General features: G+C 42.4%; 1 pseudogene; it reads right to left on the bottom strand.

Moving 5' to 3' along the window:
• Positions 1 to 267: 267 nt before the first annotated feature.
• Positions 268 to 9,708, bottom strand: LOC109762910 (uncharacterized; annotated as a pseudogene).
• Between the last annotated feature and the right edge of the window lie 16,748 nt (positions 9,709 to 26,456).

Here is a 26,456-nt window from a genome sequence, read left to right as displayed (position 1 = left end):
TAATGTTCATAGTATCCCCTCGGTATTTGATATAGGTTCAGTTGCTAAGATTAGTAACTCGAAACAGAAGTTACAAAATGAACAGAGACTAGTTGAGGGCGAAGTGACGATGTGTGTTGGAAGTGATTCCAAGATTGATAAGATCACCATCGTACACTCCCTCTACCTTCGGGATTAGTGTTGGGCCTAAATAAATGTTATTTGGTATTTGCGTTGAGCATGAATATGATTGGATCATGTTTATTGCAATACGCTTATTCATTTAAGTCAAAGAATAATTGTTCTTCTGTTTACATGAAGACCAAAGAGAGCCAAGACTCCCTGTGGATTCAAGATCTTCATGACGATACATATATGCCCATGCAAATCCACTCGGAAACACCGCATGCCGTACCCGTGCCCAGGAAGATCAAGGGAGAAAACCTCGGTCACAGGAGCAAGATTTACCGGCAGGAATTTGCCTAAGCAAATAATCATCTCACGAACTACAGATGCTTCAGAAAAGCTTGCGTAGACACCACCCACGACCGCCTTCCGAAAGAAATCGTAAGCTGATGGCTGCTTATGGTTGTATCTGATGAAACTTTTACTATGAGGAGCCACCGAGTAAGCCTTGCGAGATGAGTCGGAGAACACGGCGAGCCGGAGCGAAGGACGGTGGGGGAAAATGACATCAGCAATTCCCACATCGGGGGGCACGGGCGCCGCGAAATGGATCACGACGCCGGTGAGAGGGTTGAGGACGCGAGCGGCATGAGGAGGGCTTTTCTCCGCAAGGATGAAGTAGCCGTCAAGAGTGGTGGCCACGACGTGGTACTCGCAGAGTTGCGGAAGATTCTTGCGGAGGAAGCGGCTGTTGGGGAACGTAGTAATTTCAAAAAAATTCCTACGCACACGCAAGATCATGGTGATGCATAGCAACAAGAGGGGAGAGTGTTGTCCACGTACCCTTGTAGACCGAAAGCGGAAGCGTTTAATACAACGCGGTTGATGTAGTCGTACATCTTCACGATCCGACCGATCAAGTACCGAACGCACGGCACCTCCGAGTTCAGCACACGTTCAGCTCGACGACGTCCCTCGAACTCCGATCCAGCCGAGTGTTGAGGGAGAGTTTCGTCAGCACGACAGCGTGGTGACGATGATGATGTTCTAACGACGTAGGGCTGCGCCTAAGCATCGCTATGATATTATCGAGGTGTAATATGGTGGAGGGGGGCACCGCACACGGCTAAAAGATCGTTGATCAATTGTTGTGTGTTTGGGGTGCCCCCTGCCCCCGTATATAAAGGAGCAAGGGGGAGGCCGCCGGCCAAGGAGGAGGGCGCGCCAAGGGGGGAGTCCTACTCCCACCGGGAGTAGGACTCCTCCTTTCCTTGTTGGAATAGGAGAAGGGAAGGGAGAAGGAGAAAGAAGGAAGGGGGCGCCCCCCCTCCCTAGTCCAATTCGGACTAGTCCATGGGGAGGGGTGCGGCCACCCTTTGGGGTCTTTCTCTCCTTTCCCGTATGGCCCATTAAGGCCCAATACAAATTCCCGTAACTCTCCGGTACTCCGAAAAATACTCGAATCACTCGGAACCTTTCCGAAGTCCGAATATAGTCGTCCAATATATCGATCTTTACGTCTCAGCCATTTCGAGACTCCTTGTCATGTCCCCAATCTCATCCGGGACTCCGAACTCCTTCGGTACATCAAAAGACATAAACTCATAATATAACCGTCATCGTAACGTTAAGCGTGCGGACCCTACGGGTTCGAGAACTATGTGGACATGACCGAGACACCTCTCCGGTCAATAACCAATAGCGGAACCTGGATGCTCATATTGGCTCCCACATATTCTACGAAGATCTTTATCGGTCAAACCGCATAACAACATACATTGTTCCCTTTGTCACCGGTATGTTACTTGCCCGAGATTCGATCGTCGGTATCTCAATACCTAGTTCAATCTCGTTACCGGCAAGTCTCTTTACTCGTTCCGTAATACATCAACCCGCAACTAACTCATTAGTTACAATGCTTGGAAGTCTTATAGTGATGTGCATTACTGAGTGGGCCCAGAGATACCTCTCCGACAGTCGGAGTGACAAATCCTAATCTCAAAATACGCCAACCCAACAAGTACCTTTGGAAGCACCTGTAGAGCACCTTTATAATCACCCAGTTACGTTGTGACGTTTGGTAGCACACAAAGTGTTCCTCCGGTAAACGGGAGTTGCATAATCTCATAGTCATAGGAACATGTATAAGTCATGAAGAAAGCAATAGCAACATACTAAACGATCGAGTGCTAAGCTAACGGAATGGGTCAAGTCAATCACATCATTCTCCTAATGATGTGATCCCGTTAATCAAATGACAACTCATGTCTATGGCTAGGAAACATAACCATCTTTGATCAACGAGCTAGTCAAGTAGAGGCATACTAGTGACACTCTGTTTGTCTATGTATTCACACATGTATCAAGTTTCCGGTTAATACAATTCTAGCATGAATAATAAACATTTATCATGATATAAGGAAATAAATAATAACTTTATTATTGCCTCTAGGGCATATTTCCTTCAGTCTCCCACTTGCACTAGAGTCAATAATCTAGTTCACATCGCCATGTGATTTAACATCAATAGTTCACATCACCATGTGATTAACACCCATAGTTCACATCGTCATGCGATCAAACACCCAAAGGGTTTACTAAAGTCAGTAATCTAGTTCGCAATGCTATGTGATTAACACCCAAAGAGTACTAAGGTGTGATCATGTTTTGCTTGTGAGATAATTTTAGTCAACGGGTCTGTCACATTCAGATCCGTAAGTATTTTGCAAATTTCTATGTCTACAATGCTCTGCACGGAGCTACTCTAGCTAATTGTTCCCACTATCAATATGTATCTAGACCGAGACTTAGAGTCATCTAGATTAGTGTCAAAACTTGCATCGACGTAACCCTTTACGATGAACCTTTTGTCACTTCCATAATCGAGAAACATATCCTTATTCCACTAAGGAAAATTTTGACCGCTGTCCAGTGATCTACTCCTAGATCACTATTGTTCTCCCTTGCCAGAATCAGTGTAGGGTATACAATAGATCTGGTACACAGCATGGCATACTTTATAGAACCTATGGCCGAGGCATAGGGAATGACTTTCATTCTTTTTCTATCTTCTGCCGTGGTCGGGATTTGAGTCTTACTTAATTTCACACCTTGTAACACAGGCAAGAAACTCTTTCTTTGACTATTCCATTTTGAACTACTTCAAAATCTTATTAAGGTATGTACTCATTGAAAAAACTTATCAAGCGTTCTTGATCTATCTCTATAGATCTTCATGCTCAATATGTAAGCAGCTTCACCGAGGTCTTTCTTTGAAAAACTCCTTTCAAACACTCCTTCATGCTTTGCAGAATAATTCTACATTATTTCTGATCAACAATATGTCATTCACATATACTTATCAGAAATGCTCTAGTGCTCCCACTCACTTTCTTGTAAATACAGGCTTCACCGCAAGTCTATATAAAACTATATGCTTGGATCAACTTATCAAAGCGTATATTCCAACTCCGAGAGGCTTGCACCAGTCCATAAATGGATCGCTGGAGCTTGCATATTTTGTTAGCACCTTTAGGATTGACAAAACCTTCTGGTTGCATCATATACAACTCTTCTTTAATAAATCGATGAAGGAATGTAGTTTTGTTTATCCATTTGCCAGATTTCATAAAATGCGGCAATTGCTAACATGATTCAGACAGACTTAAGCATTTGAGAAACTCTCATCGTAGTCAACACCTTAAACTTGTCGAAAACCTTTTGCGACAATTCTAGCTTTGTAGATAGTAACACTACTATCAGCGTCCGTCTTCCTCTTGAAGATCCATTTTAATCTCAATGGCTCCCCAATCATTGGGCAAGTCAATCAAAGTCCATACTTTGTTCTCATACATGGATCTCATCTCAGATTTCATGGCCTCAAGCCATTTTGCGGAATCTGGGCTCACCATCGCTTCTTCATAGTTTGTAGGTTCGTCATGGTCAAGTAACATGACCTTCAGAATAGGATTACCGTACCACTCTGGTGCGGATCTCACTCTGGTTGACCTACGAGGTTCGGTAGTAACTTGATCTGACACTTCATGATCATCATCATTCACTTCCTCACTAATTGGTGTAAGCATCACTGGAACTGATTTCAGTGACGAACTACTTTCCAATTTGGGAGAAGGTACAGTTATCTCATCAAGTTCTACTTTCCTCCCACTCACTTCTTTCGAGAAAAACTCCTTCTCTAGAAAGGATCCATTCTTAGCAACGAATATCTTGCCTTCGGATCTGTGATAGAAGGTATACCCAACAGTAACTTTTGGGTATCCTATGAAGACGCACTTTTCCGATTTGGGTTTGAGCTTATCAGGATGAAACTTTTCACATAAGCATCGCAACCCCAAACTTTAAGAAACGACATCATTGGTTTGTTGCCAAACCACAGTTCATATGGTGTCGTCTCAAACGGATTTAGATGGTGCCCCTTTTTTACGTGAATGCAGATGTCTCTAATGCATAACCCCAAAACTATAGTGGTAAATCGGTAAGAAACATCATAGATTGCACTACATCCAATAAAGTACGGTTATGATGTTCGGACACACCATTATGCTGTGGTGTTCCAGGTGGCACGAATTTGTGAAACTATTCCACATTGTTTTAATTGAAGACCAAACTCGTAACTCAAATATTTGTCTCCGCGATCAGATCGTAGAAACCTTATTTTCTTGTCACGATGATTTTCCACTTCACTCTGAAATTCTTTGAACTTTTCAAATGTTTCAGACTTATGTTTCATCAAGTAGATATACCCATATCTGCTCAAATCATCTGTGAAGGTCAGAAAATAACGATACTTGCCGTGAGCCTTAACACTCATCGGACTGCATACATCAGTATGTATTATTTCCAATAAGTCAGTTGCTCTTTCCATTGTTCCGGAGAACAGAGTCTTAGTCATCTTGCCCATGAGGCATGGTTCGCAAGTATCAAGTGATTCCAAAATCCCATCAGTATGGAGTTTCTTCATGCGCTTTACACCAATATGACCTAAACGGCAGTGCCACAAATAAGTTGCACTATCATTATTAACTTTGCATCTTTTGGCTTCATTATTATGAATATGTGTATCACTACGATCGAGATCCAACAAACCATTTTATTGGGTGTATGACCATAGAAGGTTTTATTCATGTAAACAGAACAACAATTATTCTCTAATTTAAATGAATAACCGTATTGCAACAAACATGATCCAATCATATTCATGCTCAAAGCAAACACCAAATAACACTTATTTAGTTTCAACACTAATCCCGAAAGTATAGGGAGTGTGTGATGATGATCATATCAATCTTGGAATTACTTCCAACACACATCGTCACCTCGCCTTTTACTAGTCTCTGTTTATTCTGCAACTCCCGTTTCGAGTTACTACTCTTAGCAACTGAACCAGTATCAAATGCCGAGGGGTTGCTATAAACACTAGTAAACTACACATCAATAACATGTATATCCAATATACCTTTGTTCACTTTGCCATCCTTCTTATCCACCAAATACTTGGGGTAGTTCCACTTCCAGTGACCAGTCCCTTTGTAGTAGAAGCACTTAGTCTCAGGCTTAGGACCAGACTTAGGCTTCTTCACTTGAGCAGCAACTTGCTTGCCGTTCTTCTTGAAGTTCCCCTTCTTCCCTTTGCCCTTTTCTTGAAACTAGTGGTCTCGTCAACCATCAACACCTGATGTTTTTCTTGATTTCTACCTTCGTCGATTTCAACATCACGAAGAGCTCGGGAATTACTTTCGTCATCCCTTGCATACTACAGTTCATCACGAAGTTCTACTAACTTGGTGATGGTGACTAGAGAATTCTGTCAATCACTATTTTATCTGGAAGATTAACTCCCACTTGATTCAAGCGATTGTAGTACTCAGACAATCTGAGCACATGCTCACTGCTTGAGCTATCCTCCTCCATCTTTTAGCTATAGAACTTGTTTCGAGACTTCATATCTCTCAACTCGGGTATTTGCTTGAAATATTTACTTCAACTCCTGGAACATCTCATATGGTCCATGACGTTCAAAACGTCTTTGAAGTCCCGATTCTAAGCCGTTAAGCATGGTGCACTAAACTATCAAGTAGTCATCATATTAAGCTAGCCAAACGTTCATAACGTCTGCATCTGCTCCTGCAATAGGTCTGTCACCTAGCGGTGCATCAAGGACATAATTCTTCTGTGCAGCAATGAGGATAATCCTCAGATCACGGATCCAATCCGCATCTTTGCTACTAACATCTTTCAACATAATTTTTCTCTAGGAACATATCAAAAATAAACACAGGGAAGCAACAACGCGAGCTATTGATCTACAACATAATTTGCAAAATACTATCAGGACTAAGTTCATGATAAATTCAAGTTCAATTAATCATATTACTTAAGAACTCCCACTTAGATAGACATCCCTCTAATCCTCTAAGTGATCACGTGATCCATATCAACTAAACCATGTCCGATCATCACGTGAGATGGAGTAGTTTCAATGGTGAACATCACTATGTTGATCATATCTACTATATGATTCACGCTCGACCTTTCGATCTCCGTGTTCCGAGGCCATATCTGCATATGCTAGGCTCGTCAAGTTTAACCTGAGTGTTCCGCGTGTGCAACTGTTTTGCACCCGTTGTATTTGAACGTAGAGCCTATCACACCCGATCATCACGTGGTGTCTCAGCACGAAGAACTTTCGCAACGGTGCATACTCGGGGAGAACACTTTTATCTTGAAATTTTAGTGAGAGATCATCTTATAATGCTACCGTCAATCAAAGCAAATAAGATGCATAAAAGATAAACATCACATGCAATCAATATAAGTGATATGATATGGCCATCATCATCTTGTGCTTGTGATCTCCATCTCCGAAGCACCGTCATGATCACCATCGTCACCGGCGCGACACCTTGATCTCCATCGTAGTATCATTGTCGTCTCGCCAACTATTGCTTTTACGACTATCGCTACCGCTAGTGATAAAGTAAAACAATTACATGGCGATTGCATTTCATACAATAAAGCGACAACCATATGGCTCCTGCCAGTTGCCGATAACTCGGTTACAAAACATGATCATCTCATACAATAAAATATAGCATCATGTCTTGACCATATCACATCACAACATGCCCTGCAAAAACAAGTTAGACGTTCTCTACTTTGTTGTTGCAAGTTTTACGTGGCTGCTACGGGCTTAGCAAGAACCGTTCTTACCTACGCATCAAAACCACAACGATAGTTTGTCAAGTTGGTGCTGCTTTAACCTTCGCAAGGACCGGGCGTAGCCACACTCGGTTCAACTAAAGTGAGAGAGACAGACACCAGCCAGTCACCTTTAAGCAACGAGTGCTCGCAACGGTGAAACCAGTCTCGCGTAAGCGTACGCGTAATGTCGGTCCGGGCCGCTTCATCTCACAATACCGCCGAACCAAAGTATGACATGCTGGTAAGCAGTATGACTTATATCGCCCACAACTCACTTGTGTTCTACTCGTGCATATAACATCAACGCATAAAACTTGGCTCGGATGCCACTGTTGGGGAACGTAGTAATTTCAAAAAATTCCTACGCACACGCAAGATCATGGTGATGCATAGCAACAAGAGGGGAGAGTGTTGTCCACGTACCCTTGTAGACCGAAAGCGAAAGCGTTTAATACAACGCGGTTGATGTAGTCGTACGTCTTCACGATCCGACCGATCAAGTACCGAACGCACGGCACCTCCGAGTTCAGCACACGTTCAGCTCGATGACGTCCCTCGAACTCCGATCCAGCCGAGTGTTGAGGGAGAGTTTCGTCAGCACGACGGCGTGGTGACGATGATGATGTTCTAACGACACAGGGCTTCGCCTAAGCACCGCTATGATATTATCGAGGTGTAATATGGTGGAGGGGGGCACCGCACACGGCTAAAAGATCGTTGATCAATTGTTGTGTGTTTGGGGTGCCCCCCTGCCCCCGTATATAAATGAGCAAGGGGGAGGCCGCCGGCCAAGGAGGAGGGCGCGCCAAGGGGGGAGTCCTACTCCCACCGGGAGTAGGACTCCTCCTTTCCTTCTTGGAATAGGAGAAGGGAAGGGAGAAGGAGAAAGAAGGAAGGGGGCGCCCCCCCTCCCTAGTCCAATTCGGACTAGTCCATGGGGAGGGGTGCGGCCACCCTTTGGGGTCTTTCTCTCCTTTCCCGTATGGCCCATTAAGGCCCAATACGAATTCCCGTAACTCTCCGGTACTCCAAAAAATACCCGAATCACTCGGAACCTTTCCGAAGTCCGAATATACTCGTCCAATATATCGATCTTTACGTCTCGGCCATTTCGAGACTCCTCGTCATGTCCCCGATCTCATCCGGGACTCCGAACTCCTTCGGTACATCAAAACACATAAACTCATAATATAACCGTCATCGTAACGTTAAGCGTGCGGACCCTACGGGTTCGAGAACAATGTAGACATGACCGAGACACCTCTCCGGTCAATAACCAATAGCGGAACCTGGATGCTTATATTGGCTCCCACATATTCTACGAAGATCTTTATCGGTCAAACCGCATAACAACAGACGTTGTTCCCTTTGTCACCGGTATGTTACTTGCCCGAGATTCGATCGTCGGTATCTCAATACCTAGTTCAATCTCGTTACCGGCAAGTCTCTTTACTCGTTCTGTAATACATCATCCCGCAACTAACTCATTAGTTACAATGCTTGCAAGGCTTATAGTGATGTGCATTACTGAGTGGGCCCAGATATACCTCTCCGACAATCGGAGTGACAAATCCTAATCTCGAAATACGCCAACCCAACAAGTACCTTTGGAAGCACCTGTAGAGCACATTTATAATCACCCAGTTACGTTGTGACGTTTGGTAGCACACAAAGTGTTCCTCCGGTAAACGGGAGTTGCATAATCTCATAGTCATAGGAACATGTATAAGTCATGAAGAAAGCAATAGCAACATACTAAACGATCGAGTGCTAAGCTAACGGAATGGGTCAAGTCAATCACATCGTTCTCCTAGTGATGTGATCCCGTTAATCAAATGACAACTCATGTCTATGGCTAGGAAACATAACCATCTTTGATCAACGAGCTAGTCAAGTAGAGGCATACTAGTGACACTCTGTTTGTCTATGTATTCACACATGTATCAAGTTTCTGGTTAATACAATTCTAGCATGAATAATAAACATTTATCATGATATAAGGAAATAAATAATAACTTTATTGTTGCCTCTAGGGCATATTTCCTTCAGCGGCCGGTGTCGGTGTTCAACAGGAGCAGATTCCCTTGGCTCTGGAAGGCCTCGTCGAGGACGATCCACCGGCTCGGGCGGGTCGGAGGTGTCGCTCCTAGGGTCATCGGTGGCGGAGCGCCAGCCGGTGCAGACGGCGCGGTAGTCCATGTACCAGTCGAGGTCGTTGTCGTCGAGGAAGGAGTCGGTGATGCGGCGGACGAGGTCGCCCGGAAGCGTGGACCACCCGTCTTCGGCCGCCATGGCCGGGACCGCCGGAGAGGATTCTGCAAAACCCGAATCTTTCATCTCCCATCTAGCAGCAGGCGGAAGCTCGCCGGACGCGGCCGCCATCGCCGCATGCTCCGGTTCTTGCGACATGAGCACACCTTCCCTTCTAGATTTTTTTCGATAAAGGACATTTCAATTAATAGATATATCGAGGTGATACAATCGCATCGAAAGAAAGCCCGGCTGCATAGAGAGATGCACACAGCCAAAAAAGTCTAGAGTACCCTAAAAGCAAAAAATAATTCGATACAATGCCAATCAAAAAAACATGTCCAGCCTAAGGAGTGGCAGATCCTATCCGTAGGTCACACCGCCATCCATGGGGGTAGAAATCCTCCCTGGCCGTACGCTCCAGCCGTGTAGACGCCATCATAAAAAGGTACCTATCCTCCAGCCTCTGCAGGATAGACCAAGTACGGAGCCATCATGTACACACATGAATAACCTGCATAGGAGATGAGACACATTTGTTATTCAAAATCACATCATTCCTGGTAAGCCACAGTGCCCAGCATAAGGCCTCCGCTCCCACAAGAATATGTGTAGAAAATTGTTATCAATACCCCCCGCAACCAGTTGCCGAACATGTTCCGTGCACTACGTGGTGGGTATAGATTCGAAGCTACTTGAACTATGGCCCAAACTGCCCGAGCGAACTTGCACTCAAAAAATAAGTGTTTAATAAACTCGTCATGTTGGCAAAAGACACATGTATTGGAACCATGCCAGTTTCGTCGTGCCAGATTGTCTCTAGTTAGGACGACTCCTCTGTTAAGAAACCATAGGAAAATCTTCACTCTTAGAGGGATTTTGAGCTTCCACAATTTCCTGTTATCAACTGGAATATCACAATGAACCATTGCATCATACATGGATTTGACTGAAAATTTGCCATTCTGATGCAAGTTCCATCAAAAAATGTCCGGCTCACCTGACAGTTGAATGTCCTCCAGGAGAGTGGGTAATTCATTCCATGCTGCCAGGCAAGGGCCAAAAAGGTCCCTACGAAAAGAAATATTAGGGTTTTCTTGTCCTAAAACTTGTTTGATTGTGACGAATTTATGTCTAACACTCCTGTACAAGCTCGGATATTGCACCATTAGTGGGTTATTCCCTAGCCAGATATCTTCCCAGAATCGAACCTGAGAACCGTCCCTAACAGAGAAGGTCCCAAATTGGAAAAAGAATTCCTTGGCCTTCATCACACCACTCCAGAAATGCGAATCCCCAGGTTTCCAATGAACTTGAGAAATGGCATTGGATCCCACATACTTGTTGCGAATGATTTCCTGCCATACTCCATTCTCACTGAGTAGTTTGTAAATCCACTTGCTGAGAAGAGCAATGTTTTTAATCTCAAGGTATTGGATTCCTAGCCCCCCTTGACTTTTAGGTCCGCGTAATACGCTCCACCTAGCCAGTCGATATTTCTTGGATTAGTTATTGCATTGCCAAAAAAATCTGGATCTAAAGTAGTCTAGTCGCTAGAGAACCCTTTTGGTAGGTGGAAGAATGACAACATATATAAAACCATGTTGCTTAGAACTGAATTGATCAAGATCAATCGTCCCCCGTAAGACAAGAGCTTGGCCTTCCAACTGGCTAAGCATTTCTCAAGTCTCTCTTCCACATGCTTCCACTCAGTGATAGTTAGGCGCCGATAGTGTATGGGAATACCCAGATATCGAATCGGAAACTGCCCGAGCTGGCATCCAAAAATCTCAGCTTACTCAGGTGCTGATTTTGCAGCATCGCCAAAGCAAAAAAGTTCGCTCTTATAAAAATTAATTTTGATACCAGAAAGTTCCTCAAAAGCACATAAGAGCAACTTGAGATTTCTTGCCTTATCTAGATCATGATCCATGAATAGAATAGTGTCATCCGCATATTGTAGAATAGAGAGACCATCTTCTACCAAGTGTGGAATGACACCACTAATTTGACCGTCCAGCTTAGCCCGCTCAACAAGGGTAGCTAGCATGTCAGCCACAACGTTAAACAAAATAGGAGAAGCGGGGTCCCCTTTGCGAAGCCCCTTCCTTGTCTGAAAATAGTTGCCAACGTCATCATTAACTTTTATGGCCACACTGCCTCCAGAGACAAAGCTCTCTACCCAACGACACCATTTTTGTGAAAACCCCTTCATGCGCAAAGTTTGCAACAGAAAGGGCCACTTAACCTTATCGTAGGCTTTTTCAAAATCTATTTTAAGAATGACACCATTCAACTTTTTTCGGTGAAGCTCATGTAAAGTTTCGTGCAAGACGACCACTCCATCTAATATGTTGCGGCCTTGCATAAATGTTGTTTGAGTGGGTTTTACGACATGGTCAGGCACCCCGTTCAACCAATTAGTTGCGACCTTCGTAAAGATTTTAAAACTTACATTCAGAAGGCAAATCGGACGATATTGTTGAATACGACTAGCCTCCTTGATAAATGTCAAGGTCTTTAGCATGCAGTTGGTTAAACAACTGAACCAAGTCTGCCTTAATGACGTCCCAAAAACATTGATAGAACTCTGCAGGAAAGCCATCCGGACCCGGGGCCTTGTTGTGTTCCATTTGAAACACCGCGGTTTGAATTTCCTCCTCAGAGAACGGGGAGGTTAGGAATTCATTTTCCGCTTCCGTAACTTGAGGAATGTCATGAGTAATGGATTCATCCAGCTGAAAATTTGATTCAGCTGAAGGTCCAAAAAGCTCTTTCAAATACTTAGTAATAAAAGTTCTATGTGGTACGTCCCCCTCAATTCAGCCTTCCTCCTGGTCAAGGGCGAATATGTGTTTCTTTCTATGTCTGCCATTGGCAAGCATTTGAAAGTATTTCATATTATCATCACCTTGCACAAGCGAATCCGCCTTGCAACTTTGGTACCGTTTAATCTCTTCCTCGCGTAGTAGGCGGGCTATCTGCTCGTTTAGATTGCTTTTTTGCTCAATCTCAACTGCAGACAGAGGCCTCACCTCCGCTATTTTATCAAGGGAATCAATTAAGGTAGATAGTCGCAGCGTAAAAAAACAAGGCAAGATGCAGCGTGAAGGAGACTGAAAAATGCAGCAACAGCTGCATCAAGAAATGAACAGACTAGAGCAAGGATCCGGTGGTTACCCGATCTATCTATGGAGGAACACAGCAAGAGCAGCGGCCAGGGGAGGAGATGAGATGAGGTAAATCAGACGAGTGTTCGAATGGAACGGAAAAGGAGGAACGAGAAGAAGGTGCCTCTGTTTTGAAATATAAGTTTTTTCTAAGATTTCAATATGGGCTACATTTAGAGGGATACGGATGTATTTAGACATATTTTAGAGTATAAATTCACGCGTTTTGCTAATTTTAGAAAACTTAGCAACGAAGGGAGTAACGATGAATGCCAGTTGTTGAAAAACTCACGCACCCCACGCCAGCAGGAGCAGCTGCATGCAGCACGCCTCTCATCCTTCGATTTGAAAAATGACAAAGTTAAAATTATCAAGGATCAGTCGAAGATAATAAAAAATCTCAAAAGGCTAGTTTTCAATTTTGAAAAACTAACATAAACGTGCATGAGCATTTTTCTTGAACAATTTACCGATAGTTAGATGGACATACTAATGATTTTCTTTGTACTCCGCATATAAGATTTCTGGGTTATTGTAGTCTACATATGAGTTTGATTTCAAACAAAACTTATATGCAGATTAAAATGTACCAGAGGCAAAACTTACATAAATTTTTCCCAGAAACAGAAATATTCAGATATAAATTGGAAAATATCTAAAAGTACTTTTTTCATATATACTCAACAATTTTCTCGGCAGGACAACAACGGTGATGTGTGGTCTAGTTGTGGCTCTCGACAGGCACTCGACTAACTAGCAATTGGTTCATCATAATTGGACCTCATAAAAAGATTAGTGATGCGTCTCCAACGTATCTATAATATTTGATTGTTCCATGCTATTATATATTGTGTTTTGGATGTTTAATGGGCTTTATTATACACTTTCATATTATTTTTGGGACTAACCTATTAACCGGAGGCCCAGCCCAAATTGCTGTTTTTTGCCTATTTTAGTGTTTCGCAGAAAAGGAATATCAAATGGAGTCCAAACGGAATGAAACCTTCGGGAACGTGATTTTCGGAACAAACGTGATCCAGAGGACTTGGAGTGGACGTCAAGAAACGAACGAGGAGGCCACGAGGCAGGGGGCGCGCCCTCCACCCTCGTGGGCCCCTCGTAGTTCCACCGACCAACTTCTATCTCCTATATATACCTACGTACCCCCAAACTATGAGAACAGAAGCCAAAACCCTACTTCCACCGCCGCAACCTTCTGTACCCGTGAGATCCCATCTTGGGGCCTTTTTCGGCGCTCCGCCGGAGGGGGCATTGATCATGGAGGGCTTCTACATCAACACCATAGCCTCTCCGATGATGTGTGAGTAGTTTACCTCAGACCTTCGGGTCCATAGTTATTAGCTAGATGGCTTCTTCTCTCTCTTTGGATCTCAATACAAAGTTCTCCTCGATTCTCTTGGAGATCTATTTGATGTAACTCTTCTTCTCCGGTGTGTTTGTCGAGATCCGATGAATTGTGGGTTTATGATCAAGATTATCTATGAACAATATTTGAATCTCCTTTGAATTCTTTTATGTATTATTGGTTATCTTTGCAAGTCTCTTCGAATTATCAGTTTGGTTTGGCCTACTAGATTGATCTTTCTTGCAATGGGAGAAGTGCTTAGCTTTGGGTTCAGTCTTGCGGTGCTCGATGCCAGTGACAGCAGGGAAAACGACACGTATTGTATTGTTGCCATCGAGGATAAAAAGATGGGGTTTATATCATATTGCATGAGTTTATCCCTCTACATCATGTCATCTTGCTTATAGCGTTACTCTGTTCTTATGAACTTAATACTCTAGATGCATGTTGGATAGCGGTCGATCTGTGGAGTAATAGTAGTAGATGTAGGCAGGAGTCGGTCTACTTGTCACGGACGTCATGCCTATATACATGATCATACCTAGATATTCTCATAACTATTTCTATCAATTGCTCGACAGTAATTCATTTACCCACCGTAATACTTATGCTATCTTGAGAGAAGCCACTACTGAAACCTATGGCCCCCGGGTCTATTTTCCATTATATAATCTTCCGTCAACAAGCTATTTCTATCTTTATTTACTTTGCAATCTTTACTTTTACTCTTTATCATAAAAATACCAAAAATATTATCTTATCATCTCTATCAGATCTCACTCTCGTAAGTGACCGTGAAGGGATTGACAACCCCTTTATCGCGTTGGTTGCGAGGTTCTTATTTGTTTGTGTAGGTGCGTGGGACTCGAGCATGGTCTCCTACTGATTGACACCTTGGTTCTCAAAAACTGAGGGAAATACTTACGCTACTTTACTGCATCACCCTTTCCTCTTCAAGGGAAAACCAAAGCAGTGCTCAAGAGGTAGCAAGAAGGATTTCTTGCGCCGTTGCCGGGGAGTCTACGCACAAGTCAAGACATACCAAGTACCCATCACAAACTCTTATCCCTCACATTACATTATTTGCCATTTGCCTCTCGCTTTCCTCTCCCCCACTTCACCCTTGCCGTTTTATTCGCCCTCTCTTTTGCTCGCCTTTCCTTTGCCATGGCCGAATCCAAAGGGGCTAGGGGTTCTTTCTTAGGTTTCAATGCCTTGGATAGCCCTTCCGTCCTCTCTAAGCTCATAAATAATGATGCTATGGAAAAACCTACCGGGGTTGTCAATGAGAATCTGAATAATTTCGGGGAAGATGATCCCGGAATATTTTGTTATTTACATGATTAGTCTTTGAAAGATGCTTGGGATAGGTTACTGAGAATCCGGGCTAGCTTTGTGCCCCAATATCAAATTGAAATTTACTTAAAAAGCTTTTATGTTGCCCTACCTTTGTCGTTTAAGCATGTCTTAGACTCTATTTTTGAAGAAGGTTTTCTTGAAGGGGATGTCGTAGATACCTATGAAAAGATGAAAACCATATTTGGGCACCCCATGAATGAGAAGGTCGATTCTACCTCTCTTTTGCTTTCCTATCAAAACGAAACTATCAAAGAGATAAAGGCTAGCTTAGATACAAATTTCCGTAACGTGCTTAATCTTTCTTCTACCATTAATAGCCATGTGATTTATCAAAACAGAAAGATTAATGCCATAGATAATGAGTTTGCTCTTTTCTTTCCTAAAACTAAATATGGAAATACCTAGACCTATCCTTGTTTTTATGCCTAGCTAGGGGCGTTAAACGATAGCGCTTGTTGGGAGGCAACCCAATTTTATTTTTTGTTTTTTGCTTTTTTGCTTCTGTTTAGGAATAAATATTTGATTTAGCCTTTTGTTAGATTTGTTTTTGTGTTTTAATTAGTGTTTGTGCCAAGTTAAACCTATAGGATCTTCGTGGATGATGGTTATTTGATGTTGCTGAAAATTCCAGAAACTTTCTGTTCACGAAAACAATTGTTAAAAATTACCAGAACGTGATATAATACTGATTCCAATTGCAGCAGATCAATAAATAAATTATTTAGGTCTTCCTAGTTTGGTAGAATTTTTAGAGTCCCAGAAGTTTGCGTTAGTTACAGATTACTACAGACTGTTCTGTTTTTGACAGATTCTGTTTTTCGTGTGTTGTTTGCTTATTTTGATGAATCTATGGCTAGTAAAATAGTTTATAAACCATAGATAAGTTGGAATACAGTAAGTTTAACACCAATATAAATAAAGGATGAGTTCAATACAGTACCTTGAAGTGGTGTTTTGTTTTCTTTCGCTAATGGAGCTCATGAGATTTTCTGTTAAGTTTTGTGTTGTGAAGTTTTCAAGTTTTGGGTAAAGATTTGATGAATTATGGAACAAGGAGTGGCAAGAGCCTAAGCTTGGGGATGCCCAAGGCACCCCAAGGTAAATCTAAGGACACCAAAAAGCCAAAGCTTGGGGATGCCCCGGAAGGCATCCCCTCTTTCGTCTTCGTCCATCGGTAACTTTACTTGGAGCTATATTTTTATTCACCACATGATAAGTGTTTTGCTTGGAGCGTCTTGTATGATTTGAGTCTTTGTTTTTAGTTTACCACAATCTTCCTCGCTGAACACACTTTTGAGAGAGAGACACATGATTCAGAATTTATTAGAATACTCTATGTGGTTCACTTATATCTTTTGAGCTATATAGTTTTTGCTCTAGTGTTTCACTTATATCTTTTAGAGCACGGCGGTGGCTTGTTTTATAGAAACTATTGTTCTCTCATGCTTCACTTATATCATTTTGAGAGTCCTACAAAACAGCATGGTAATTTGCTTTAATTAGTCCTAATATGATAGGCATCCAAGATTGGTAAAAACTTTCTTATAAGTGTGTTGAATACTAAGAGAAGTTCGATACTTGATAATTGTTTTGAGATATGAAGATGGTGATATTATAGTCATGCTAGTTGAGTGGTCATGAATTTGAGAAATACTTATGTTAAAGTTTGTGATTCCCGTAGCATGCACGTATGGTGAACCGTTATGTGATGAAGTCGGAGCATGATTTATTAATTGATTGTCTTCCTTATGAGTGGCGGTCAGGGACGAGCGATGGTTTTTTCCTACCAATCTATCCCCCTAGGAGCATGCGCGTAATACTTTGTTTTGATAACTAATAGATTTTTGCAACAAATATATGAGTTCTTTATGACTAATGTTGAGTCCATGGATTATATGCACTCTTATCCTTCCACCATTGCTAGCCTCTCTAATACCGCGCACTTTTCGCCGGTATCATAGACCCACCATATACCTTCCTCAAAACAGCCACCATACCTACCTGTCATGGCATTTCCATAGCCATTCCGAGATATATTGCCATGCAACTTACCACCGTTCCGTTTACTATGACACGTTCCATCATTGTCATGTAGTTGACATCGTATTTGTGGCAAAGCCACCGTTCATTATCTTCATACATGTCACTCTTGATTCATTGCATATCCCGGTACACCGCCGGAGGCATTCATATAGTCATATTTTGTTCTAAGTATTGAGTTGTAATACTTGAGTTGTAAGTAAATAAAAGTGTGATGATCATCATTATTAGAGCATTGTCCCAAGTGAGGAAAGGATGATGGATACTATGATTCCCCCACAAGTCGGGATGAGACTCCGGACTAAATAAAAAAAAGAGGCCATAAAAAATGAGAGAAAAGGCCCAAGAAAAAAAAGAGAGAAAAGAGAGAAGGGACAATGCTACTATCCTTTTTTCACACTTATGCTTCAAAGTAGCACCATGATCTTTATGATAGAGAGTCTCTTGTTTTGTCACTTTCATATACTAGTTGGAATTTTTCATTATAGAACTTGGCTTGTATATTCCAATGATGGGCTTCCTCAAATTGCCCTAGGTCTTCGTGAGCAAGCATAAGTTGGATGCACACCCACTTAGTTTTCATTATTGAGCTTTCATACACTTATAGCTCTAGTGCATCCGTTGCATGGCAATCCCTACTCACTCACATTGATATCTATTAATGCACATCTCCATAGCCCGTTGATACGCCTAGTTGATGTGAGACTATCTTCCCCTTTTTGTCTTCTCCACAACCACCATTCTATTCCACCTATAGTGCTATATCCATGGCTCACGCTCATGTATTGCGTGAAGATTGAAAAGTTTGAGAACACCAAAAGTATGAAACAATTGCTTGGCTTGTCATCAGGGTTGTGCATGATTTAAATATTTTGTGTGGTGAAGATAGAGCATAGCCAGACTATATGATTTTGTAGGGATAACTTTCTTTGGCCATGTTATTTTGAGAAGACATGATTGCTTTATTAGTAGGCTTGAAGTATTATTACTTTTATGTCAATATTTAACTTTTATCTTGAATCTTTCGGATCTGAATATTCATACCACAAATAAGAGAATTACATTGAAAATTATGCCAAGTAGCATTCCACATCAAAAATTCTGTTTTTATCATTTACCTACTCGAGGACGAGCAGGAATTAAGCTTGGGGATGCTTGATACGTCTCCAACGTATCTACAATTTTTGATTGTTCCATGCTATTATATATTCTATTTTGGATGTTTAATGGGCTTTATTATACACTTTTATATTATTTTTGGGACTAACCTATTAACAGGAGGCCCAGCCCAAATTGCTGTTTTTTTTGCCTATTTCAGTGTTTCGCAGAAAAGGAATATCAAACGGAGTCCAAACGGAATGAAACCTTCGGGGACGTGATTTTCGGAACAAACGTGATCCAGAGGACTTGGAGTGGACGTCAAGAAATGAACGAGGAGGCCACGAGGTAGGGGGCGTGCCTACCCCCTGGGCGCGCCCTCCACCCTCGTGGGCCCCTTGTAGCTCTACCGACCTACTTCTTCCTCCTATATATACCCACGTACCCCCAAACTATGAGAACAGAAGCCAAAACCCTATTTCCACCGCCGCAACCTTCTGTACCCGTGAGATCCCATCTTGCGGCCTTTTCCGGCTCTCCGCTGGAGGGGGCATTGATCATGGAGGGCTTCTATATCAACACCATAGCCTCTCCGATGATGTGTGAGTAGTTTACCTCAGACCTTCGGGTCCATAGTTATTAGCTAGATGGCTTCTTCTCTCTCTTTGGATCTCAATACAAAGTTCTCCTCGATTCTCTTGGATATCTATTTGATGTAACTCTTCTTTTGCGATGTGTTTGTCGAGATCCGGTGAATTGTGGGTTTATGATCAAGATTACCTATGAACAATATTTGAATCTCCTCTGAATTCTTTTATGTATGATTGGTTATCTTTGCAAGTCTCTTCGAATTATCAGTTTGGTTTGGCCTACTAGATTGATCTTTCTTGCAATGGGAGAAGTGCTTAGCTTTGGGTTCAATCTTGCGGTGCTCGATCCCAGTGACAGCAGGGGAAGCGACACGTATTTTATTATTGTGATCGAGGATAAAAATATGGGTTTTATATCATATTGCATGAGTTTATCCCTCTACATCATGTCATCTTGCTTAAAGCGTTACTCTGTTCTTATGAACTTAATACTCTAGATGCATGCTAGCTAGAGGTCGACGTGGAGTTATAGTAGTAGATGCAGGCAGGAGTCGGTCTACTTGTCACGGACATGATGCCTACATACATGATCATACCTAGATATTCTCATAACTATGCTCAATTCTATTAATTGCTCGACAGTAACTCATTTACCCACCGTAATACTTATGCTATCTTGAGAGAAGCCACTAGTGAAACCTATGGCCCCCGGGTCTATTTTCCATTATATAAATCTTCCGTCAACAAGCTATTTCTATCTTTATTTACTTTGCAATCTTTACTTTTACTCTTTCTCATAAAATACCAAAAATATTATCTTATCATCTCTATCAGATCTCACTCTCGTAAGTGACCGTGAAGGGATTGACAACCCCTTTATCGCGTTGGTTGCGAGGTTCTTATTTGTTTGTGTAGGTGCGTGGGACTCGAGCGTGGTCTCCTACTGGATTGACACCTTGGTTCTCAAAAACTGAGGGAATACTTACGCTACTTTACTGAATCACCCTTTCCTCTTCAAGGGAAAACCAACGCAGTGCTCAAGGGGTAGCAATTAGCAAGTGGGTGAGGATCCATAAACTTTATTTTTGATTTTCAATAAACACACAATTATACCAAGCAAACGAGCGAACAATCCAAGTAAGGCATAAGGGCAAACGAAAAAGACGAACGAAAGAAGGGCGAATAAAAGGGCAAATCTTTTCGAAAATCGTTTTAGAAGTGGGGGAGAGGAAAACGAGAGGCAAATGACGAATAATGTAATGCAAGAGGTGAGAGTTTATGATGGGTACTTGGTAGGCTTGACTTGGCGTAGATCTCCCCTGCAACGGCGCCAGAAATTCTTCCTGCTACTTCTTGAGCTTGTGTTGGTTTTTCCCTTGAAGAGGAAAGGGTGATGCAGAAAAATAGAGATAATTATTTCTCTCAGTTAGAGAACCAAGGTATCAATCCAGTAGGAGACAACGCACAAATCACCAATACCTGCACAAACAATCAAACAATTTGCACACAACGCGATAAAGGGGTTGTCAATCCCTTCACGATCACTTGCAAAAGCGACATCTGATAGAGATAGATAAAACTAAACAAAAGATAAAGTAAATATTTTTTGGTTTTTGGTTTATAGATCGGAAAATAAAAGATTGCAAAATTGTAGATCGGAAACTTATATGATAGAAAATAGACCCGGGGGCCATAGGCTTCACTAGAGTCTTCTCTCATGATAGCAAATAATACGGTGGGTAAACAAATTACTGTCGAGCAACTGATAGAAAAGCACAAAGTTATGACGATATCCAAGGCAATGATTATGCAATATAGGCATCACGTCCGTGTCAAGTAGACCAACTCCTGCCTGCATCTACTACTATTACTCCACACATCGACCAACTCCTGCCTCCATCTAGAGTATTAAGTTCATAAAGAACAGAGTAATGCTTTAAGTAAGATGGCATGATGTAGAGGAATAAACTTGAGCAATATGATGTAAACCCCATCTTTTTATCCTCGATGGAAACAATACAATACATGCCTCGCTGCCCCTACTGTCACTGTGAGAGGACACCACAAGATTGAACCCAAAGCTAAGCACTTCTCCCATTGCAAGAAAAACCAATCTAGTTGGCCAAACTAAACCGATAGTTCAAAGAGAATTTCAAAGGTATGAAATGGTGCATAAAAGAATTTAGAGAAGATTCAAATAATATTCGTAGATAAGTTGGTCATAAATTCATATTCATCGGATCTCGACAAACACACTGCAAAAGAAGATTACGTCGGATAGATCTCCAAGAACATCGAGGAGAACATGGTATTGAGAATCAAAGAGAGAGAAGAAGCCATCTAGCTACTAGCTATGGACCCGTAGGTCTGAGGTAAACTACTCACGCTTCATCAGAAGGGCAATAGAGTTGATGTAGATGCCCTCCATGATCGAATCCCCCTCCGGCCAGATGCCGGAAAAGGCCCCAAGATGAGGTCTCACGGGAACAAAAGGCTGTGGTGGTGGAATAGTGTTTTCGTGGATGCTTCTGGTGGTTTGGAAATATATGTGAATATATAGAAGGAAGATCTAGGTCAGGGGGTTACTGAGGGGCCCACAAGGTAGGGGGCGCGCCCAACCCCCCTGGGCGCGCTCTCCACCCTTGTGGCCACCTCGTGGCTCTTCTGACTTGCACTCCAAGTCTCCTGGGTGTCTTCTGGTCCAAGAAGAATCATCGCGAAGATTTTATTCCGTTTGGACTCCGTTTGGTATTCCTTTTCTGCGAAGCTCAAAAACAAGGAAAAACAAAAACTTGCACTGGGTTCTAGGTTAATAGGTTTGTCCCAAAAATAATATGAAATAGCATATTAATACATATGAAACATTCAAAATAGATAATATAATAGCATGCACTACATGAATCAGCTACTTTATCGTCCGCCAAGGCCGACGACAAGGCATGGATGGCGGACGGCAAAGGCCTTTGTCGTCTGCCACGGACAGCAAAAGGCGCCGGCAAAGATAGCATCGGTAAAGACCTTCTTTGTCGTCTGCTTTCGGAAGCGGACGGCAAAGGGGCCTTTGCCATCAGCGGCTGATGGCAAAGAAAGCCGACGGCAATAAATTTGTTGTTAGTCCGTTAGGTGGCTAACGGCAGTCTTTGCCATCAGCGGCTGACGGCAAAGAGCGGATGGCCTTTGCCGTCGGCCAAATGACGTCAGTTGGACGTCACTGCCCACCAAGGCTTTGCCGTCCGCCGCTATAGGCAAACGCGGTGCTCCTTTGCCGTCTGCCACTGTAGGCAAACTGACCAAATGGGTCAGCTTCCAGGAAACACAGGTGGCTGCCACGTGGCTTCTTTGCCATCCGCGGCGGATGGCAAAGAGCCTGCATTGCCTCTTTTTTTTGTTTTTTTAATCCAACAATTTTCACAGCAAATAATATGACATATATATATATATATTTCACAGGGTTATTTCACAGCAAACATATGATATATCCAGCACATAAGTTTCATCGTACATACATATATAGTTCCATCCATTCATACATAGCAAGTTGCACATACACATTGTTCCATCCATACATATTACAATGCAAAGTTTCATCAAGATAGCAAGTTCCATCATAGCAAGCAAGAAGAATACTAGAAGAGAATGAAAGAAAAAACAAGCACTCCATCATAGCAAGCTAGCTTCCATGAAGTGAATGAAATCTGCAAAATGGCAAATAAGAAAGTTAGGAAAAGGTGACTAGAAGAAGAAGACTAGAAGAAGAAGTATATGTCATTTATGAGCTAACTTAGGTGAAATGGATCATTTATGAGCTAACTTAGTTGAAATGGATCGTTTATTAGCTAACTAAGGTGAAATGGATCATTTATGAGCTAACTTAGTTGAAATGGATCGTTTATGAGCTTACTAAGGTGAAATGGATCATTTATGAGCTAACTTAGGTGAAATGGATCGTTTGTGAGCTAACTTAGGTGAAATGGATCGTTTATGAGCTAACCTAGGTGAAATGGATTGTTTATGAGCTAACTTAGGTAAAATGCATCATTTTAGAGCTAACCTAGGTAAGATGGGTCATTTTGGAGCTAACTTAGGTTAAATGGGTCAGTTTAGAGCTAACCTCGGTAAAAATGATCATTTTGGAGCTAACCTAGGTAAAATGGGTCATTTTAGAGCTAACTTGGGTAAAATGGGTCATTTATGAGCTAACTTAGGTGAAATGGATCGTTTATGAGCTAACTTAGGTGAAATGGATCGTTTGTGAGCTAACTTAGGTGAAATGGATCGTTTATGAGCTAACCTAGGTGAAATGGATCGTTTATGAGCTAACTTAGGTAAAATGCATCATTTTAGAGCTAACCTAGGTAAGATGGGTCATTTTGGAGCTAACCTAGGTAAATGGGTCAGTTTAGAGCTAACCTCGGTAAAATGGATCATTTTGGAGCTAACTTAGGTAAATTGGGTCATTTTAGAGCTAACTTGGGTAAAATGGGTCACTTAGAGCTAACTTAGGTAAAATGGATCATTTATGAGCTAACTAAGGTAAAATGGATCATTTGAGAGCTAACTTAGGTAAAATGGACCGTTTATGAGCTAACTAAGCTAATTATGCCATTTTTGACATAAGTAAGCTAAGTACATGTCATTATTGAGCAAACCTAGTTAACTAAGCATATTAGAGCTAACTTAGGTCATTTTGGAGGAAATAAAGCTAAGTCTAGGTCTTTATGCATTTGTTAAGCAAAACACTAGAGAAACTTACCGTGATCATGGAGGTGTAGGAGCGGGCTACTAATAATCTCGATCACTATCATTAATAAATGCATTATCATCATCATCACTATAATCAATGACGTGCTCATAGGGTTCAGCGGCATCAACATGTGGAAGGCCACCTTGACGTAATCGGTCAAGCATTGACAGGTCATCCGCAGCAGTAACCTCTTCTTGTTCTGGCTCTTCTTGTTCCTCCTCTGGGGTGATGCCGGATTCACTGTCGCTGTCTACTTCAATGTTTTGGGGTGAAGTATAGTGGTTCTTGAAACGTTTTTTCGAAAGACGTGTCTCTTGGAAGAATTCTCCTTCATATGTGTCTGGGTTAATGTGAGGTTCATAATCCTCTTCTTTTGGGGGAGATAATCTAGCACGTGGCGGCACTTCATAAACGACATCCCAACCTTTCAGATTTGGATTAGTTTGGCAGGCCCACGGTAGATAGAATACTTGGGTCGTCTGTTGAGCCGTAATATAGACATCAGGAACATCTAAATGGGTGCTTTGTATGATTTCAACTAGCCCTATATGTTCATGAGTCCTTCTAGTCTCCTTCGGCTGAAACCAATAACATTTGAAGACTACGACATTCGGTGGGTTTTCACCATAGAATATATGTTCATAAATTTCCTCAACTCTCCCATAATACTCAGTACCTCCTTCGCCGATAGCAGATACACAACAATTTGTAGACTTTCGGTCGGCCGTAGATAGCTCTTTGCCATAGGTACGAAAGCGATACCCGTTGATGTCGTATTTGTCAAATGAACGGACCTTATAGTCAAAACCATTAGCGAATTGTCTCAATTCGGCGTCCATAGACTCTGAATTAGCCTACAAGTTTAATACGAAAGGATTGTTGCATTAGGCACAAATTAGTGAATGAGATGAAATGGTCTAATAGAAATTACCGTTTGTTTGAACCAAGAGATGAAACCGGGATAGCCGCCTCCTTGCTTTGCGAGAAGCTCATACTCTTCGACGGAATCCTTTTGGATCACCGCTCCATACGAGAATATGGCGACGTATCGACTGTATGAAATATCCAGGAATAAGAGCAGTTCAAAGGAAATAGAAGTTGCGAAATAATGTACCAAGAACTTACTCGATGTACGGCCGCACTTCTGTCAGGTTGTTGAAGATATACAACGAAATGGTCCGCCATTCTTCGTTATCCAAAGATACTGGTTTCGAACCACTGGCTGGTGCGAGATTCCCTTTGAATAGCCTGAGGTTGGATCCACCCTTTTTAGGGTCGTCAGCATTGTACCGAGGCTTCGGATTATGCAAATGACGATTTTTGGCTTCGTAGTGTGCTGTCACGAAGTTTGCCGCCTCCTGAGTGATGAATGCCTCAGCCATCGATGCTTCAATTCTACGTTTATTTTTACATTTTTCTCGAAGCGTCTTCTGCATCCTCTCAATTGGGTAGCACCAACGATTTTGCACGGCCCCCGCCCCAATCTTGCCTCAGTCGGGAGATGCAAAATCAAATGCTGCATTGGATTGAAGAAGCCCGGTGGAAAGATCTTCTCTAACTTGAAGATCAACTCCGGCGCCAACTCTTCCATTTCTTCTAGCACGCCAGGCGATAGTTCTTTCGCACAAATAACACGGAAGAAATAGCTGAGTTCTGCCAGTACTAGCCATTCATCCTCAGGGATGAAGCCACACAACATCACCGGCATTACCTGCTCAATCCATATGTGCCAATCATGACTCTTGAGACCAAATATCTTCAATTTAACAAGGCTCGCTCCCCTCTTTAGATTCGCTGCATACCCATCGGGGAACATCAACTGCATTTTCACCCACAAGATAATTTCCCTCATAGCTAGCCTTCCAAGATTGAACCATGCCTTTGGCTTCGTCCAGTTCTGCTTTCCTTTCGGTTCTTTCATGTTTTGTAACGCCCTATCACATAGCGCCTCTAGATCGACTCTAGCCTTAGTATTATCCTTTGACTTCCCATCTATGCCGAACAATGAACCAAAAAGTGCCTCGGCGATATTCTTCTCAATGTGCATCACGTCGATGTTATGTGGGCAAAGGAGGTCTTTGAAGTAAGGCAGATCCCATAAGCATGTCTTGTGAGTCCAGGCGTGTTCAGCATTATACCCCTTGAAGTACCCTGGATGCTCTGGATCTGGCTCGAGAGCGTTTAACTGATCCAGGGTCAGTTGGCCTGTCAACGCAGGTGGTGCAGAGTTTTTGACAACTCTACCTCTGATGAAGTTCTTCTTGTCTTTCCTGAACTTATGGCGAGGATCCAGGAACTGTCTATGCATGTCGAAGCAAGAAAACTTGCGACCGGCCTGAAGCCAACGAAACTCAAGAGCTCCCTTGCATGTGGGGCACGTGATCCTTCCATGCACACACTAGCCAACGAATAGCGCATATGCCGGCAAGTCATGCGTCGAGTACATGTACCAGACACGCATTATGAAGTTCCGTTTGCTATAGGCGTCGTATGTCTTGAACCCATTATCCCAG

This window comes from Aegilops tauschii, chromosome 3, assembly GCF_002575655.3.
Source record: "Aegilops tauschii subsp. strangulata cultivar AL8/78 chromosome 3, Aet v6.0, whole genome shotgun sequence".
Classification (NCBI taxonomy): domain Eukaryota; kingdom Viridiplantae; phylum Streptophyta; class Magnoliopsida; order Poales; family Poaceae; genus Aegilops; species Aegilops tauschii.
The sequence above is the reverse complement of the archived record's forward strand: the minus strand, read 5'-3'. Positions and strand labels throughout refer to the sequence as shown.